Raw genomic sequence first — 20,199 nt, 5'->3', positions numbered from 1 at the left:
CCCAGGATCCAAACCTGCGAACCCCAGGCTGCCAAAGCGGAGCCCGCGAACTTAACCGCTACGCCACTGGGCTGGCCCCAGTGAAGTTCATGCTTTTAAGAGGTGGCTTTCGTCCCCTTGAATTACACTAGAAGTGGGGAGTGATTTTCACTGCCTAGCCACCACCACCCTGGTTTCACGGTGAAAAAAGAGAAGGAACGGAAATCGAATTATTGCAATTATTATAATCACGTTTCACTGTTTCCCCAAGCTGAACATGACGGCTCTATCCGGTTGTTCTTCTTTGGGGATCTCATTTATGAGAGTGCAGCAATCAGAGCTGCGGTCGAGTGGGCATGAATGCTCTCTCCTCACACTAAGTAGCAGAGACCATCAGCCTGAGCTGCAAATACTTGGCACTCCATGCGAGTGGGCTCTATCCATTGCAGCTCTGGGCCCTGTGGTTTGGCTGGTATAGAATTCCAAGTCAGAAGTATTCATCCTCTGGATTTTGCAGCCATTGTTTGTCTACTGTTCAGTGTGGCTGTTGAAAGACCAAAGTCATTTGGAGTCTTATTTTTTTTTTTATGTAACGCATCCACCCCTCCCCCATGCCTTTATGATGTTTCCTTTGCCCTCAATGTCCTCAGAATACATGATAAGGGGCTTTGCTCTGAGTCTGTTTTCATTCATCATTTTGGCCGTGTAGTGGTCTGTTCAATATGGAGACTCATGTCTTCTACTTCTAAAATGACACATCACAGCCTTGGTCATTTGTCCCCTACATACTTTCTCTTTCTTTATTCCTCTGGTTGGACCCCTGCTTACGATATCCCCATTTTCATATGTTTTCTCCCCTGTTATCAATCACTTGTGTTTTTCTTCGTCTTCCTTTGAGATGTCCTCAACTCAATCTTCCCAGCATTCTGCTGAATTATTCATCCATCATATGCTGCATTTCCAAAAGTTCCCTTTTGTTCTCTAAATGTACTTTTTCAAAGCATCTTTTATGTATGTACTCATTGATCAATTGGTTGGTGATTGATTTTCTTGGTCCTTTTTGTCTCTGACCTTCACGTTAGAGGTTCCTTTTAGGTGTATTCTGGTTCTTAGCTTCTGCTGATAGTAAGAAGGGAGGGTCTGCAGAGCTGAGTGGAAGCTGTGTGCTAAGCGACATGCTTCTGTACTTGTCGGTCTTGTGAGAACTGGCCTGTACATCTGTGGCCTCCAGCTGTCCATATCCATGGTCTGGGGCCATCCACTTTCTGCAGAAAGGAATCCTGTCTTCCAGAGACTCAGGACCCCCACACGAGGGGGTCCTGGCTCTGTGGGGCAGGGTGGCCCACCCCGTCTCAGTATCTGGTCCCCCTCTGCAGCCCTCAGGTTTCAGCCTCGTCTGGATGCTTACATAGGGACCCTTCCAACAACTAGTTGCCAATCTCCAAAAACCGGTGGAAATTTCTGGTCTGCTCCTGTCTTCTGTCTGTCTGCCTTTGTCTGACTAGGTTAATAGAGTTTAAAGATTTCCTTCTTGGAATTCTAAGTGGTATTCAGAGATCATCGATTATGATGCATCTGCCATTTTACCCTCAAAGCTCTCATTTCCTATCAGCCTCTCTGTAGAATTGCAATATTCTTATCCTTCTTTTACGATGAGAAAATTGAGACGCAGAATAGTTAGGAAATTTCCTCAGAGTCACACAGGTAATATGTTAGAGCTGAGGTGGTAGCCAATTTGGTCTCACTCCTAACTTTACGTCTACTCATTTGAGTCTCTGATATCCATTCGAGTGGTGTAATGTTGCTGATAGTCAATCATTCTTGACCTACAAGAATGGCTTTTTTGGGGGCCAGCCCCGTGGCTGAGCGGTTAAGCTCAAGCACTCCGCTTCAGTGGCACAGGGTTTTGCCAGTTCGGATCCTGGGCACGGACATGGCGCCGCTCATCAGGCCGTGCTGAGGCGGCATCCCACATAGCAGAGCCAGAAGGACCTACAACTAGAGTATACAACTATGTACTGGGGGGGGGGGGGGGGGCTTTGGGGAGAAGAAGAAAAAAAAGAGGAAGATTGGCGACAGATGTTAGCTCAGGGCCAATCTTTAACAAAAGAAATGGCTTTTTCACATATTTCATTTGATAAAAGATCTTGCCCCATTTATCAATAATTAAAGCTTTTCTTTTTCATTACAAATAAACAGACCTATAGGATCCAAGAACGCTAAATAATAGGCATGGGTGTCCTTTTATTGAAAAAACTATAAGTCCTAAGTTGAAGAAAGAGCTAACTAAAGTTATGCTGAAAAGTTTTGTTGTGAATTTATTATTTGCTATATCATACAGACCCAATGGTTATCACAGAAACCAATTCATTAGTTTAGCTTTGGCAAACAAATTGATATTCTTTTCTTGTAATCCATTTTGAAAGCTTAAAATTTTATTAAAAATTACACCTGTTCCATCATGTAAAGGAAACACATTTTTAAGAGCTACTGGTTGATTTTTCTGCATTACTCAGGAGTTACAATTTTATTTAGAAAATAACAACTAGCACACTTTCCTGAAATTACCTTTAAATTGCACACTTGAGTTTTGTTAGCCTTGTCTTCAAGCATTTCCGTGATACGTGCGAACTATAGGGATTAAGTCAGTACTGGAAGTGGAGCTTTGGAGAATATTGGTTATCTTTTAATAATTCAGTAAATAATTCTCCCTTATGAATACTTTCAGGCAGGGGAAGGACTGAATTTACAATTTTCTCTATTGATTGAATTCATAAATATTAATTTTAAGTTTTAATTTTTCTAAATGATGTCAGAAAGACGTCTTGTAGATAATGATGAAATAACCAAACCCCATATTAAAGTTTCACTATATAGTACAGAGGTACTGGTAGACAGAGGAAAATTTAGAGTTCAAAGTATTTTGATGTAATCCAAATTGGAACTTTAATAGAAAAAAGATCGTGATGTACAAATGAACTTGCATGGACTCTTTCTTGTATTTTTGTCAACTCAGTCATAATTATAAACTGGCCAGGAATCTAACAAGTAACTGAAGAATTATTCTCTAATTTAATGGAAAGGATCCTTTATGTGATAACTTATGGCAGGTCTAAGGTGATCCACACGTCTGTTAAAATTCATGACCTATCTACAAATCAGTGCATGACCAATATTTTCTCAGTGCCCCTCTGTCCTAGGAGTTGACTTGATTGTGGGGGCACAAGAAGAATGGTTTCCTGGATTTCATAGAACAGCAGGAAAAGTCATTGAATTGGATGCCATTGGAGCCAACGGAGAGTCTGGACAGCTCCCCTCTGTGTGAGGGTGACGTCGACGTTTGCTTCCCAAGCAGTGGTCCCAGGGAGCAGCATCGCTGCTGTACTCTCAGTGTGATACAAACAGGAAGAAACAAGACACAGGCGTTATTTCTCTCCATGAGATATTGAGTTCTCCTTATCCTTCATCTCTTTGTATTTATTTTTAATATATTTTTGCTTGTTTTTATTGTGGTAATAAAAGTATAGACGTTTATTGTAAAAAAAATCCAAAAATCAGAAAAATATAAAAAAGGAAATGAAAATACCATAATCCCATTACCCATACTAACCACTATAATCGTTTATATCTGTATATATATATCTCCTTCCAGAATTTTCTAGGAATAATATATAGACATGACAGTTTACTATTGGTTCCATTGTATAATTTTTGTTTTCTAAATTTCATTTTGAAATAATTATAGATTCACAGGTAGATATAAGAAATAGTACAAAAAGATCTCTCCTACCTTTCACTCAGAACTTCCTAATGGTAAAGAACTGTTGTTTGCAACAGATATACTTCCTATACTTCTACACCTGGAGACTCATGAGTGATTAAAAGAATTGCTTGGGGCTGGCCCATGCCCAAGTGGTTAGGGTTCTGTACACTCCACTTTGGTGGCCCAGGTTCGTGGGTTCGGATCCCAGGTGCAGACCTACTCCACTCATCAGCCATGCTGTGGAGGCATCCCACATATGAAGTAGAGGAAGATTGGTGCAGATGTTAGCTCAGGGCTAATCTTCCTGAAGCAAAAAGAAAAAAAAAAATGAGCAGGATTGGCAACAGATGTTAGTTCAGGGTGAGTCTTCCTCACCAAAAAAAATAATAATTAAAAAAAATAACTGCTGTCTCTACCTCCTGCCTTCCTCCCTCCCTAGCTTCCTGACTTTCTTCTTTCTTTCCTAATTTGCTCCCTATCTTCCTCATTCCTTATATTCTTCCCTTTCTTTCTGTAGTTTCTATGGCTGCTGTAACAAATTACTGCAACCTTGGTGACTTAAAGCAACATAAATTTCTTACGGTTCTGGAAGGCAGAATTCCACAGTATGTTCCACTGGCTAAAATCAAGATGTTGGCAGGCCTGGTTCCCTTCCAGAGGCTCTAGGAGAGAATCTGTTTCCTTGCCTTTTCCAGCTTCTCGAGGCGCCCGTATTCCTTGGCTCCTGGCCCCTTCCTCCATCTTCAAGGTCAGCAGCCTAGCATCTTCCAGTTTCTCCCCAACTCCCTTTTATAAGAACCTTCGCGATGACATTGGACCCAACTGGATAAGCCAGGCTCATCTCCCCATCTCAAGGCCGTTCACTTAATCACACCCCCAGGGGCCCTTTGCCGTGGAAAATAAGGCAGTTACAGGTTCTGGGGATTAGACGCAGGCGTCATTGGGGGGCTCTTAGTCAGCCCACCACACTTCCCTGTGTTCTTTCTGCTCTCAGGTTGGTGCCTCCAGACAATATATCCTGGGCCTTTATGAGATGCCTGGGGCTGTGCTAAGCCTCACGTAACATGTAACCTAGAGTTGCAGCTCAATAAGTATTTGTAGGTAGAATGAAAAAAAAAAAAAGAATTGGATACAAAGATGAATACCACAGATCTTTTGTTTTTCATAAGTGAGATATGTAAATGCATTTATAAACCAAATATCCCTACCCTCAAATCTCTCTAGCTTTGGATAGGAAAGCATTTGCTTTAACATTTATACCCACTGAATTCATTTTCTATTGTTTCGTAACAAACAGTGGCTTCAAATAACACCCATAGATATCTCCCAGCCTCTGTGGGTCAGAAGTCCAGGCCAGGGATAGATTGTTCCTCTGCTCAGGGTGTCAGCAGGCTGACATCAAGGTATCAGCCAGACTGTGTTCTCTTCTGAGGCTCAGGTTCCTCCTCCAAGTTCAGTGGGTGCCAGCAGAATTCAATTCCTTGCAGTTGGGGTCTCAGGTCCCCATTTTCTTGCTGTCTATGGATCTTGTGCCACTTTCAGCTCCTAGAGGCCAGTCACAATTCCTGGGCACGCAGGCCCGGTTGGCAGTTCATATCATAGCTGTTTGCTTCTTCTTTAGGGCCAGCTGGGGCCTCTCTCTCTCACTTCTAGACTCGGTACCTTTTAAAGGATCACTTGATTAGGTCAGGACCACCCAAGATAATCTCCCTTTTGAATTAACTCAAAATCAACAGATTAGTCACCTAGTTACAGGACTGACATCCATTGCATTCACAGGTCCTGCCTCCCCCTCAAGGGGCAGGGATTATACAGGGTGTGTACACCAGAGGGCAGGATTATTGCTGGCCATTTTAGAATTCTGCCTACCATGCCCACATTTCTCTGGCTTCTGTTGATTGGATCTCATCCCCTCCATGGAAAGTTGTCCTCCAAAAACCATCCTCCTTTTCTTTCCAACAACTATTCCTCATATTCCATAGTGTGGTACGTCTGTGGCATGCTCCGGTTTCCTGGACCCCTCATCATTTGCTGAGATTCCCACAGGCATGAAGGTGTCTGCTGGTGGGGTTCAGGGAGAAGGCTGGACTGCTCTTGGACCTGACTGACACTGCCTGCCTTTTTTTCTGTTTAATCTCAGAGCTGGAGCAGCCCTGCCCTGCCCCCAGTGGGTGGAAGGCATCTCTCTGAGTCTGAAAGCCAGGCTGGGATTGAGTCCAAGCCTCTGCAGGTCTTTTTCCTCCCCTCCTTCTGGGGCCTCCCCCCTGCAGACCCACCAAGCAGATAGTTGTCTCCCTGTTCCTTTCTTCCTGCCTGTCCTTGGACAGTCAGGACCATTCTGTGATGCATAATTTAAGAAACGCAATGTGGGCTATGATAATAGTAGGTGTATGCACATTTGAATTTGAGAAGGGAGGTGGTTATAAATACTTACTATGTCTCAAGATAGACTAGAGTCTCTTAGACTTTATCTCACTACGAGTTTGTTATTTGTGAGGGGATTTTATATTATACTTACATGTGACTTTGCGCCTTCTTGCCCTAAGAATTGTTTTAAATAGGTAACTCCTCCACTGATCCTGAAGATGATCCCTCTGAGATAACCAGAATACTTACTTATTTACATACGTATAAGCCTTGCTTCTTCCCCTTTGATGTAAATGATGAGGAATTGCACTTAAACCATTTTCTTGCTAACAGGGACTGTGCTGTAATGAATTTGCATGATGTAATTGTAATCAGCATTAAATGTAATGCTTGCTATTTAAGTATCTACACAGCTCCTTGTTATTGGAAATGCTACCATCAAAAGTATTTTTTAATCAACATACAATTTTCTTAATGTTTCTTTTTCACGTGTAAAAATTATATGCATCTCTGCCTTCAGGAGAGGAAGTGTATCTCTCCACCCTCTGAGGCAACTCCTTACAATTTTGTGTGTCCCAGTTCGCTTTTTGCTGCCTCCTACCCATATAAGCATATTTTCTCTGAAGATTATATAATTTGTTGATTGACTACTCAACTCTTTTGGACCTTATTGTGTACAGGACTTCTCTATAATCTTACATCACAGAAGATACTGTGCATGAGGACCGAGAGGGCCACATGTATAGCTGAGTGTGGGAAGCTCAGTGCTTGGGGTCCAGTTCCTTTGTGTTAGACGTGGAAATAGGGTCCCAATCACAGAATCCTGGAGCTGACCACAGGAGACCATTGGGATCTTGGCCTCAGAGGCAGGCACTAGGGCACTGGAAGGGGGTGTTAGCAGAAGAGTTATTCTGTCTGCCATTGGGTACCACTCTGGCTTCGATGTCCCATTAGGCATCCTCCATATTGGTCTTGTAGGGTTCAAGAAATATCCCATGACAGAGACCTCCGTATCTAGGGTAAACCTGAGAAGATACTTGTAGAGAGAGACCAGCTGGCAGATTAAGGTGACTGAGGCACCATTCTGGACACACATGCGATTCCACAAGATCATTGGGAGATGGAAAATTAATTCTGGAATATTCCATATCTTTTAGCAGACACCTGGTTTTGTGCATTTCCTGTGAGGACATAATTATTTTCTTTCCATGGATGGAGTTTCCTAAGAACAGAATAATTTTATTTTATCAAAAATATCCTTTCAACATTCAGCCTCCCTGTAGAGCCCACCAAAAAATATCACAGGTGGCCTCATACTGGAATTTAAAGTGATTGTTTCCAGCAGCCTGGAAATTTTCTCTAGAATCTTACTTTTAAGTTCTCCTTTGTAATTGCTTCTTAGATGAAGGACCTCATGCTATAAATTCAGCCAAATATCGCGCCTTCTGCAGACATGTTGTATCACACGGAGATTCATTTGGAGATAGGCTCACAAGAATACAAAAAGCCCTCAGTGGAGCTGACCCAGTCTCGGTCATACCACCTCTTCATTTTGGCATCAAAATGATACATTTGGGCCGGCCCAATGGCGCAGCAGTTAAGTGCACACATTCCGCTTTGGCGGCCCGGGGTTCTCCAGTTTGGACCCTGGGTGCAGATGACACTGCTTGGCATGCCATGCTGTGGCAGGCGTCCCACATATAAAGTGGAGGAAGATGGGCATGGATATTAGCTCAGGGCCAGTCTTCCTCAGCAAAAAGAGGAGGATTGGCAGTAGTTAGCTCATGGCTAATCTTCCTCCAAAAAAAAAAAAAAAGTGATACGTTCTCTGATCTTATTCCCTTGGGAGGGGATTGAGAGGAGTCATTTCTTCTGGCTGAATGCAGACCCCCAAGGTTGGACAAGCTTGTCTCTGAATTTTTGTCAAAAGGATGTTGGTTAAGTGGCATCTGGCTTTCTATAGATGACAAACAGCCAGGATGCTACACCAAGGGCTGTGATTCTGTCGTCTTTCTGTTGAGTGGGGGAAAATCCTCCTTCTTCCCTTCTAGTGTTCTTATGGCTGGACAAATAGTAAAATTGACATGAGAATAGATTAACAGGAGAAAAACCCAGTTTAATACATATGTACTAGAGACCATAGAGAAATGATGCTCAGAGAGTGAACAAAGCAGGCAGTGTATATAGCCTTACACAAAGAAGGAGAAATTTGTGAAGAGTTGACAGGACAAAGAAACTTCAGTTTGGGGTACATAATTAGAGAGGAGTTTCAACAGAGTCTAGGCTTGAGGTAGTAACTTACGAGGTTTGTTTACGCAGCTTCTGGGCCCGGAATCCCCAGCTCTGGTGATGAGGATGGAGGGAGAGCCCCTTTCACAGGGGAGATCGATTTCCTGCTTTCAGGGGGACAGAGACAGAGAGTCAGAATGTCCTTTCTGCTTCTCAAGTAGCTTTAATTCAAAATAATCAATATGCCATTGTGGGATATTTTGGGGTGGCCTGCCCTGGGCTGCAACATTTCTGATATCTCACAGGAATGGAAGGCTGATTTTATATAAAAGACCAAACTCGAAAAGAGCTCCAACTCTGCTGATCCAAGAGTCTTCTGCAGCCAACCTGGTCTGCACAGGGTCCAATAGAAAAACAAATGCAGACTCAGTAAGGAGAGACTTTTTTTCAAAGGGATTATTACAAGAGGAAAAGGGATTATTGCAAGAAGGAAAATGCTCTGACCGTAAGGACGGCAAGCTTTTCAAAGGTTAGGCAGACAGTTTTTCTTTGATAGAGAAGAGTAAACAGGCTGGACAGAAGCAGGTGTGGGGAGGTGGGAGGGAAGGGTCGCCTGATTGAACAGTGGACCCAGGTCTGCTTTACCCTGAGGCCAGCCTGTCCTCTTGGGGGCGATCTCCTGGCTCAGGCAGAGGGTGGGCCAAGGATCGGGGCCTGGGGTATGCAAAGAAGCTGAACCAAAGTTTAGTTAACATTTTACTCTGATTGATCAGTGGGGACAAGCAATTCAGTGAATCATTTACAAGACAACGAATGAGAATTTAGAGGGTGTGTGTCTGGCCTTGCGCCCAGTGGGCATGGGGGGCATCCGTGAGTCTTATCTGAGTTGTATGGGGGAGGGAAATTCTTTGCAGTCAGCCATTTTCCAGAAGACAGAAGGTGAGAGCATTTCTTAACCTTTGCTGTTTTCCGAGATCTCAGGGTTGGGAGGAAATTCAGCATTGTCTGTGGTATGACTTTACCTAGCCACCTCTTCTTCCAGTGACTGTTGTTGAGCTGCAAGGGAGAAAATATTCAAGGGACACACCAAGAGAGTGTAACTTAGGCACATCTTCATCATGTGACCTGCGCAAGCAGTGCTGTAGCAGAGCCAAGCTGTACGCTAAAGATTTATTTAAGAGGAATGTCAAAACTTGGTTGGGCAGGGCTTGTTTCTAAGGAGAAGGCGCCTCCAGGGAATATGCTTCTTAGACTTCCGCTGGTGCAGACACCAGCAACGGAGGGTAAATGAACAAAGTTGCTTCGTCCTCGACCATCAGCCGGATGTGGCGGAAGCTGGAGATGCCTTGAAGATAGTGAGCGTGCTTGTCGCTTTTAACCTTGAAACAAACTGAGTTGGGAAGTTCATGGGAGCTCCCTGCTTCTGTTGGGTATTCTCTCAACATGTATTGTCATGTGCTTGTTTTTAAAATCTGTTGTTGCTTGGTAATTTCCATTGATTATAATGATTTTCTGTGAGGTTTAGCAAGGGAAGGTTTAGAAAGGGTTATAAATGGGGTTAATTAGTAAGATGCAAATCGCTTTTATGGCTGTTTCAAAACATTTAAATGGCCCATAATTAAGTTGTGTTGCCAAATTATTTGTTAATTATCATCTTCCTATCAAGTTTATTTCATCAGGAGATCTCATCCACAGTGTAATAGGCAGAGCAAGTAGCATTGTGCAGGTAGATGCTTTGCAAAGATGGACAAGAATGCTTGTTTGGTTGGGTTCCTTTCTTATTGGCTCTGCTTTTATTTTTCATTTCTACTTCAATATATCATAGATGATGAGTTTGCTTATGGATAGACAGGATCTCTTGGTTGGAAGGATTATAGTAGTCACTTTGCCCAACTTCCCTACTTCTCCATGAAGTAATCCCTTCTGCAATATCCCGGACAGATGAGGTTTTTCAGTCTCTGCCCAGTCATGGCAGGAGAAAGATGAGATTTGGCAGGCTGATCATTTCGTGGTCTGGCAGCTCTTGTAAGATCGTGTTCCTTATTTTGGACACAGTCCTAGCTCTGGCCTCTGAGACAACAGCTAAATCCTTTCTCTCTTTCACAGACAGCCACTCGAGCAAATTCGAAGACAACTCTAATGCCTTTTGTGCTCAGGGTGAAATGTTACCAATTCCTGAGTAATCACTTATGCATAATGGTTTTTGTACCCTTAAGCATCCTGTTTGCTGTCCCCTTGATAAGCCAGTTTGTGTCTGTCCCTCTTAAATAGCAGCAATCTGAACTGAAAGGTATTATTCCAACTATAGTTTCAGGTGTGTAGAGTCCAGTGGAACTTCTCTTCCTTGTCTCAAAAACATCTCCCTATTAACATATATAAAGCAGCATTAATTTTAGCCTTTGCAACTTCAAGTCACTCCATTGCTCACCTGACTACCACTTTGTCAGCAGTTAAAATCTTCTTCATATGAGTTGCAATTAGGCCACATCTTCTTAATATCAGCATTCTTGCACCAATGATTACATTTCTTAAATAAGTAGATTATGGGTCTCGCCATTGAATTGAATTTTATTAGTTTTCATCTTTTGTTCCATTTATCAAGGTCTGTCTGAGACTTCATTCTCTTCCAAAGCACAAACTAACCTCCACATGTTGGATCAATATCTCATAGTTTATTCATACAAATCGTTGGTATAAATTATTGAATAGAGCAGAGTCGTATAGCGCATTTTCGAAAACCTTTGACATTCACTACAACTCTTTTGCAGCTCATCACTCTTGTGGAACATCTGTGTAGCCAGCTACAACTGATAGATACGGTAGCCTGAGATTTGCAGATTCCAGGCCAGCATTGCTATTCATTCTACTGCTGATAGTACCAGGAGGAAGAGTTCTGGTAGCATTACCACAAAGGAAGGGAGGCCTACGTTGTTTCTAGCAAGCTCAGGATAGTGCCAGCCAATCACCATTGACATTCTAAAGTGCACACAAACCATCGATAGAAATGTTAATTCTGGAAACTTGTGGCAGGTACAGCTTAACTAGTCTCTAGTTTCTATCTTCCTTTCTTTTACTTAAAAATTACGTGTTTATAAAATGACATCATCACACTGCGTGCCCCTCTAATCAGTAAAGGTATGTGTGTGGCTGTTTACCTAATACATGCAGCATACTCTCTGACTCTATTGGGCATTCTTTGTTTACATTTGCATAGGCACCATTTTAATAAAAAAGGAACTGCCATTATTAGCTAATTAATTAAGTAGAATTATATTCTGTTGTCAACTACAATAGTCCCCCCTTATCCATGGGAGATACATTCCAAGACCCCCAGTGGATGCCTGAAACCCTATATGTACTGTGCTGTTTCCTAGACTCACATACCCATGATAAAGTTTACTTTGTACATTAGGCACAGTAAGAGATTAACAATAATAACTAATAATAAATAGAACAGTCATAGAAACATACTGTCCCAAAAGTTTTGTGAATGTGGTCTCTCTCTTAAAATATCTTACTGTACTGTACTCACCTTTCTTCCTGTGATGACATGAGCTGTCACAGTGCCTGCATGATGAGATGAGGTGAGGTGAGTGACGCAGGCACTGTGACGTAGTGTCAGGCTACTCCTGACCCCCTGAGGGAGGATCTTCAAGCCGTGACTATGTAGATGGTTGCATGTCAGGAGCAGATGATGGCGAGGGTTGGGGATCCAACAAAGGAATGAGACATGTCCCAGGCAGCGCAGAAGGGGGTGGTGCAGGATTTCATCACTCAGAATGAGGTGCAGTTGAAAACTTATGAATTGTTTATTCCTGGAGTTTTCCACTTAATATTTTGGGACCGCGGGTAATTGAAACCACGGATAAGGGGGGGACTACTATATAATTGCATTGCTGTTTGAACATGGATCTTCTTGGTTTACTATTGTTCTAACTGTCTGTCAGCAGGTGGTAATAAGCTTGATGCTCATGTAAGCTCAACATGTGAAAATCCTTGCCAAGGGCATGTCTGCTTTATGAAAGACGTTCTTCAATTAGGACACCCACAGTGGGGCTGAGCACAAAGAACAAAGCTCTATGTGGGGAAAGATGCCTCAGCTGCAGTTGTGATCTTAAGTCTTTTTCAAAATAACATTTAACCCAAAGACAATTATTGTCATTAAATGTCTTGTGTTATGTAGGCTTTCACAATGTCGTTCATCTCAGAACAAAGATGCTCCCCTAAAGAGTGAACTTGAAGATAACATTTCCCTGAAGTCACATCTTCCTTTCAGTCTGGGAGTTTCTTTTCGAAATTTTTATTCCAAAGATCGGATCTACTATTTATGTACATCAAAACTGCTTTTTAGCTGAAGGCAATTTTGAATTGCTTCATATATTAATTGATTGACAAAGTCTATAGATATTGTTTATCCAGAAGGCACTACCAATGGAAGGCAATGAACATGCTTAAATTCTTTTATGGATCCTTTAACATGTGTATTATGATGGGTATTTTAGAGGCTGTGTCCGATAATTTTAACATTTGCACATCTTATGCTCCTTCACATGTCATTTGTATATGTGTGTATGTGTATATATATATATAATTTTATATTATGTATATATTTTTTATATATGTGTGTATATATACATATACATATATAATTTTTTAATGATGGGCATTGAATATAAAATAATAGTGGACACTGAATTCAGTAATATTTACACCTAGACAGCATCACGCCCCTTTGTCCATCTGGCCACTCGGGTGAGCTCCTCTAAGAGTACAGACATCTGTTGTAGCTATAATTAGGTTCAGTTCTCCTCTGGCTTCAAATGCTTTGACAGGGCATCCACACTTGCCCTTTAGCACACATCCCTCAGAGCTTGGGGTCTGAGCGCCAGTGAGGCTCAGAGGATTGCACTCTGCTTTGTAGCCTGGATGCTAGCTTGTTGGGTCTTTGAGGAATTTTCCCTATTCTCTCTCCTGCCCTGGCTTTGGTAATCCCACATTCCCATCCTGGCTGGGGGACAGGGACAGGTGTGACTGCCCATGGGGAAAGCTCAGGGGGCCCTGGAGAGATGCCGCTCCATTCACTGCCCTGGCCCAGCCATGGTGTACTGCCATCCAGTGGGATTCGCAAAGATCTGCATGAATGAGTCGAAAGGTTGGTGCAGATGGACTGTCTGGCTGTACTTCTCAGGATCCTGGTCTGCCATGCCTGCCGACCCACATGCAGCTATTACACACCCCTTTCCACTTCATGTGAGGGTTTCCCCATCTTTTCCTCATTTCCTCCACCAGGAGTGAAAGCAACCGAGGGTCTCTTCTTTGTAGGAAGGTTTACCACATCCTCAGCATGATTCCAGTTCACGTAGGTTTCATTGCATCCTCAGCTTTCTGATGGGTTTAAAAAAATATGATTTTAATTGAGAGCTTCGTGTGCAGATGAGAAGCTAAAATGGTGCAGCTGCTGTAGAAAAACAGTCTGGTGGTTTCTCAATGAGTTAAACATAGAATTTCCATGTGACCCAGGCGTTCCACTCCTAGATCTACATCCAAAAGAACTCTAAACAGATGTTCAAACACAAACCTGTACATGAATGTTCATAGCAGCACTAGTCAAAATATCCCTAAAGTAGAAGCAACGCAAATGTCCACCCACAGATGAATGGATAAACCAGGTGTGGCATGGCCCTATGCAATGGAATAGCATTCAGCCATAAAAAGAAGCAAAGTGCTGAAAAACGTAAGAGTGGGAGAAGAGCCAAGATGGCGCCGTGAGTAGTCCTCTTTGTCTCTCGCCCTTCGAGTCTACAATTATTTGGACACTTATCGCTTGACAAAGGATATCCAGACAGCATCTCAGGACGTCTGAGACACCCACGCGACTATACATCGGAAGGCGGATGGACTTTCCTCCGGGAGGATGTGGAAATAGGTGAAAACTCTCCGACCCCGACGGGCAGCCTAGTACCCGCAAGCGGCTTTCTTCCAACGGACGCCCCCAGAGGATCCACACACATCTAGGGCAGGAGCGAGAACACAACAGAGGAGCGACGGTGGAAACAGGTGACCAGAACCCTACCTAAACCCCCTGCAATTACTCCTAAACGCAGAGGGAAACTTTGGAGTTGCACACCTGAGCCCGCGGGGAGAGTCTCTCCCCGCCATTGGCGAGGAGACTCAGCCTGGTGTTCGGGGTGCCCGGAGGGTCCCAGAGAGAGACACGGAGGGCACGGAGATCTCCCAGCTGCCGTTGCCCGCCCCGTGGGGCTAGGGATTGCCAGAGATCTCGGAGAGGACCGGGGCGGGGGGAACTTTCAAAGGCCAGTTTTGCGACCCGGAGGGGAAGCGCCGGAGCTCCGCCCGGGCAGCAGACAAAACTCTTTGTCTGCCGTTAGCAGAGGGGCCACGCTGAGCATTCACGGCTCTGGGAGAGGCCCGGAGAGAATCCCAGAGGGCGGGGCAACCCCCAGCTGCTGTTGCCCGCCCCGTGGGGCTAGGGATTGCCAGAGATCTCGGAGAGGACCGGGGCGGGGGGAACTTTCAAAGGCCGGTTTTGCGACCCGGAGGGGAAGCGCCGGAGCTCCGCCCGGGCAGCAGACAAAACTCTCTGTCTGCCGTTAGCAGAGGGGCCATGCTGAGCATTCACGGCTCCGGGAGAGGCCCGGAGAGAATCCCAGAGGGCGGGGAGACCCCCAGCTGCCGTTGCCCACCCCGTGAGGCTAGGGATTGCCGGAGATCTCAGAGAGGACTGGGGCTGGAGAGAGTTCCAGAGATCCAGCTTAGTAGCCTAGGGGGAAACCCTACAGGCTCACAGCAGCCTTAGGGAAAGCCTCTGCACAGCACCAGTAGAAGGCACCCAGCCGCCAGCCACAAGGCTGGAAGACCCCAGGGCAAAAGCAGCATAGCTAGGTGTACTAACCACAGACTGTAGAAGATGCCAATAGCTCTCCTGCGACCCATAGAGGACAAGTGAGATTTGGTGGGTGCCGACAGCAACGGAGCGACAAATATAAGTGATCCCACCCCTGGCTGCTGGAAAAGCCCATAACACCGTTGCAGACCCCAAGGAGAGAGCACATCTAGGTGGGCTGCAACAGTAGGCACCTGCAGCCTGAAGCCCCCCTGTGACGGCCCCCACGGCAGAGGAGGGAATCCAAAGGGCCACTGTGGCTACGAAGAGGGGCCCAGGCCCAGTTAGCAACTACGGACAGGGTTCCTGGTTGATGAAATATAAACAGCTGCTCCTCCCACCGCAGCAGCTGAAACAAGTGAAAGGAGCAACTAAACTCTATCTCCATGCGGAGGCACAAATCAACAACATCAAGCAATATGAAAAAATACATTAAATCTCCAGAACAGAAAGAAAGCAACAAATACACAGAAAACAATCCCAAAGAAAATGAGATATATAACCTAAATGACGATGACTTCAAAACAGCCATCATTAAGATTCTCAATGAGTTAAGAGAGAATTCTCACCGACAACTCAACGAGTTCAGGAGCTATGTCACAAAAGAGTTTCATACGATAAAGAAGAACCAAACAGAAATATTGGAAATGAAGAACACAATAGAGGAGATTAAGAAAAATCTAGATGCTCTGAACAGTAGGGCCGATAATATGGAGGAAAGAATTAGCAATTTGGAAGGTGGCAATATAGAATTGTTGCAGGCAGAGGAGGAGAGAGAAGCAAGACTTAAAAGAAATGAAGAAACTCTCCGAGAATTATCAGACACAATTAGGAGATGCAACGTAAGGATTATAGGTATACCAGAGGGAGAAGAGAAGGAGAAAGGGGCAGAAAACCTATTCAAAGAAATAATGGCTGAGAACTTCCCAAATCTGGTGAGGGAGATGGATCTTCAGGTGACAGAAGCCAATAGATCTCCAAACTTTATCAATGCAAGAAGACCAACTCCACGGCATATAGTAGTGAAGCTAGCAAAAGTCAACGACAAGGAGAAAATATTAAGGACAGCCAGGCAAAAGAAACTAACCTACAAAGGAACCCCCATCAGGCTATCAGCAGATTTCTCAGCAGAAACTTTACAGGCTAGAAGAGAGTGGAATGATATATTCAAAAATCTGAAGGACAAAAATCTACAGCTGAGAATTCTCTACCCAGCGAAAATATCCTTCAAATACGATGGAGAAATAAAAACTTTCCCAGATAAACAAAAATTAAGGGAGTTCATTGCCACAAAACCTCCTCTTCAGGAAATCCTCAGGAAAACCCTCATTCCTGAAAAATCCAAAAAAGGAAAGGGGCTACAAAACCAAGAGCAGAGGAGATAAGTAGAAGGACAACAACAGAGAGTAGCAGCTCTACATCAGAACAGATTAAACCATGGGACGAGAAACAAAGGAAACTGAAGAAAACCGGAAAACAAGACACAAAATGGGAGTGGTAGGCCCCCACGTCTCAATAATCACTCTAAATGTAAATGGATTGAACTCCCCAATCAAAAGACACAGAGTGGCAGGATGGATCAAAGAACAAGATCCAACAATATGCTGCCTCCAGGAAACACACCTCAGCCCCAAAGACAAACACAGACTCAGAGTGAAGGGATGGAGAACAATACTCCAAGCTAATAATGAACAAAAGAAAGCAGGTGTCGCTATACTAATATCAGACAAGGTAGATTTCAAAGCAAAACAGATAAAGAAAGATAAAGAGGGACAGTATATAATGATAAAAGGGACTCTCCACCAAGAAGACATAACACTTATAAATATATACGCACCCAACACAGGAGCACCAAAATTTGTAAAGCAACTCTTAATAGAACTAAAAGAAGACATCAACAACAATACAATAATAGTAGGGGACCTCAACACACCATTAACACCAATGGACAGAACATCCAGACAGAAAATCAACAAGGAAATAATAGAATTAAATGAAAAATTAGACCAGATGGACTTAATAGATATATATAGAACACTTCATCCAAAAACAGCAGGTTACACATTCTTCTCAAGTGCACATGGAACATTCTCAAGGATTGACCATATTTTGGGAACCAAAGCAAACATCAATAAATACAAGAGAGTTGAAATAATATCAAGCATCTTTTCTGATCATAACGCTATTAAACTAGAAATCAACTACAAGAAAAAAGCAGAGAAAGGTGCAAAAATGTGGAAACTAAACAACACGCTTCTCAACAAACAATGGATCATTGAAGAAATTAAAGAAGAAATCAAATATTATCTGGAGACAAATGGAAATGAGAACACGACATACCAAATCATTTGGGATGCAGCAAAAGCAGTCCTAAGAGGGAAATTCATCGCAATACAGGCTCACCTCACTAAACAAGAAAAAGCTCACGTAAGCAACCTCAAACGACACCTAACGGAACTAGAAAAAGAAGAACAAACAAAGCCCAGAGTCAGTAGAAGGAGGGAAATAATAAAAATAAGAGCAGAAATAAACGATATTGAAACAAAAAAGACAATAGAAAGGATCAATGAAACAAAGAGTTGGTTCTTCGAAAGAATTAACAAAATTGACAAACCCCTAGCCAGACTCACCAAGAAAAGAAGAGAGAAAGCGCAAATTAATAAAATCAGGAATGACAGAGGAGAAATCACAACAGATACCAATGAAATACAAGAGATCATAAGAGAATACTATGAAAAACTATATGCCAACAAATTGAACAACTTGGAAGAAATGGACAAATTCCTAGACTCCTACAATCTCCCCAAACTGAATCAGGAAGAAATGGAGAATCTGAATAGACCAATCACAAGTAAGGAAATAGAAACGGTAATCAAAAACCTCCCCAAAAACAAGAGTCCAGGACCAGACGGCTTCTCTGGAGAATTCTACCAAACATTCAAAGAAGACTTAATACCTATTCTCCTCAAACTGTTCCAGAAAATTGAGAAAGATGGAGAACTCCCTAACACATTCTATGAAGCCAACATCACTCTGATCCCCAAACCTGACAAGGACAACACAAAGAAGGAGAACTACAGGCCGATATCACTGATGAACATAGATGCAAAAATCCTCAACAAAATTTTGGCAAACCGATTACAGCAATACATCAAAAAGATTATACACCATGATCAAGTGGGATTTATACCAGGGACACAGGGATGGTTCAACATCCGCAAGTCAATCAACGTGATACACTACATCAACAAAATGAAAAACAAAAACCACATGATCATCTCAATAGACGCAGAGAAAGCATTCGACAAGATCCAACACCCATTTATGATAAAAACCCTCAGTAAAATGGGTATAGAAGGAAAGTACCTCAACATAATAAAGGCCATATATGATAGACCCACAGCCAACATCATACTCAATGGACAAAAGCTGAAAGCCATCCCTCTGAGGACAGGAACAAGACAAGGGTGCCCACTTTCACCACTCCTATTCAACATAGTACTGGAGGTGCTGGCCAGAGCAATTCGGCAGGAAAAAAAAATAAAAGGAATCCAAATAGGTAACGAAGAAGTAAAACTCGCGTTGTTTGCAGATGACATGATCTTATACATAGAAAACCCCAAAGAATCCACAGAAAAACTATTAGAAATAATCAACAACTACAGCAAAGTAGCAGGGTATAAAATTAACGTGCATAAATCAGTAGCATTTCTATACACTAACAATAAACTAACAGAAAAAGAACTCAAGAACTCTATCCCATTCACAATCGCAACAAAAAGAATAAAATACCTTGGGATAAACTTAACCAAGGAAGTGAAGGATCTATACAATGAAAACTACAAGACTTTCTTGAAAGAAATAGGCGATGACATAAAGAGATGGAAAAACATTCCTTGCACATGGATTGGAAGAATAAACATAGTTAAAATGTCCATACTACCTAAAGCAATATACAGATTCAATGCTATCCCAATCAGAATCCCAAGAACATTCTTCACAGAAATTGAACAAACAATCCTAAAATTCATATGGGGGAACAAAAGACCACGAATTGCTAAAGCAATCTTGAGCAAGAAAAACAAAGCCGGCGGAATCACAATCCCCGATTTCAAAACATACTACAAAGCTACAGTGATCAAAACAGCATGGTACTGGTACAAAAACAGGTCCACAGATCAATGGAACAGAATTGAAAGCCCAGAGATAAAACCACACATCTACAGACAGCTAATCTTCGACAAAGGAGCAGAGGGCCTACAATGGAGAAAAGAAAGTCTCTTCAACAAATGGTGCTGGGAAAACTGGACAGCCACATGCAAAAGATTGAAAATCGACCATTCTTTTTCACCACACACCAAAATAAACTCAAAATGGATCAAAGACCTAAAGATTAGGCCTGAGACAATAAGTCTTTTGGAAGAGAATATAGGCGGTACTCTCTTTGACATCAGTTTCAAAAGAATCTTTTCGGACACTGTAACTCCTCAGTTGAGGGAAACAATAGAAAGAATAAACAAATGGGACTTCATCAGACTAAAGAGCTTCTTCAAGGCAAGGGAAAACAGAATTGAAACAAAAAAACAGCTCACTAATTGGGAAAAAATATTTACAAGCCACTTATCCGACAAAGGGTTAATCTCCATAATATACAAAGAACTCACACTGCTTAACAACAAAAAAACAAACAACCCGATCAAAAAATGGGCAGAGGACATGAACAGACATTTCTCAAAAGAAGATATGAATATGGCCAATAGACACATGAAAAGATGTTCATCATCGCTAATCATCAGGGAAATGCAAATCAAAACTACACTAAGATATCACCTTACCCCCGTTAGATTGGCAAAAACATCCAAAACCAAGAACGACAAATGTTGGAGAGGTTGTGGAGAAAGAGGAACCCTCATACACTGTTGGTGGGAATGCAAACTGGTACAGCCACTATGGAAAA

The 20,199-nt window shown here is 42.7% G+C and overlaps 1 protein-coding gene across 3 annotated transcripts in view; it reads left to right on the top strand.

Moving 5' to 3' along the window:
• STS (steroid sulfatase) overlaps positions 1–20,199 on the top strand; it is a 175,330-nt gene that overhangs the window by 46,343 nt on the left and 108,788 nt on the right. The window contains exon 1 of one of the 3 annotated variants that reach the window (XM_046674066.1): positions 9,262–9,277. The exons of the other annotated variants lie outside the window; for them this stretch is intronic. The gene's annotated coding sequence lies outside the window, so the exon portion shown is untranslated. Of the gene's footprint in view, positions 1–9,261; positions 9,278–20,199 lie in introns of those variants that run through there. 3 annotated transcript variants of the gene reach the window in all.

The sequence above is a fragment of the Equus quagga genome, chromosome 10 (assembly GCF_021613505.1).
Source record: "Equus quagga isolate Etosha38 chromosome 10, UCLA_HA_Equagga_1.0, whole genome shotgun sequence".
Taxonomy (NCBI): Eukaryota; Metazoa; Chordata; class Mammalia; order Perissodactyla; family Equidae; genus Equus; species Equus quagga.
Note: the sequence above shows the minus strand (reverse complement) of the source record. Positions and strands in the feature narration are given on the sequence as shown.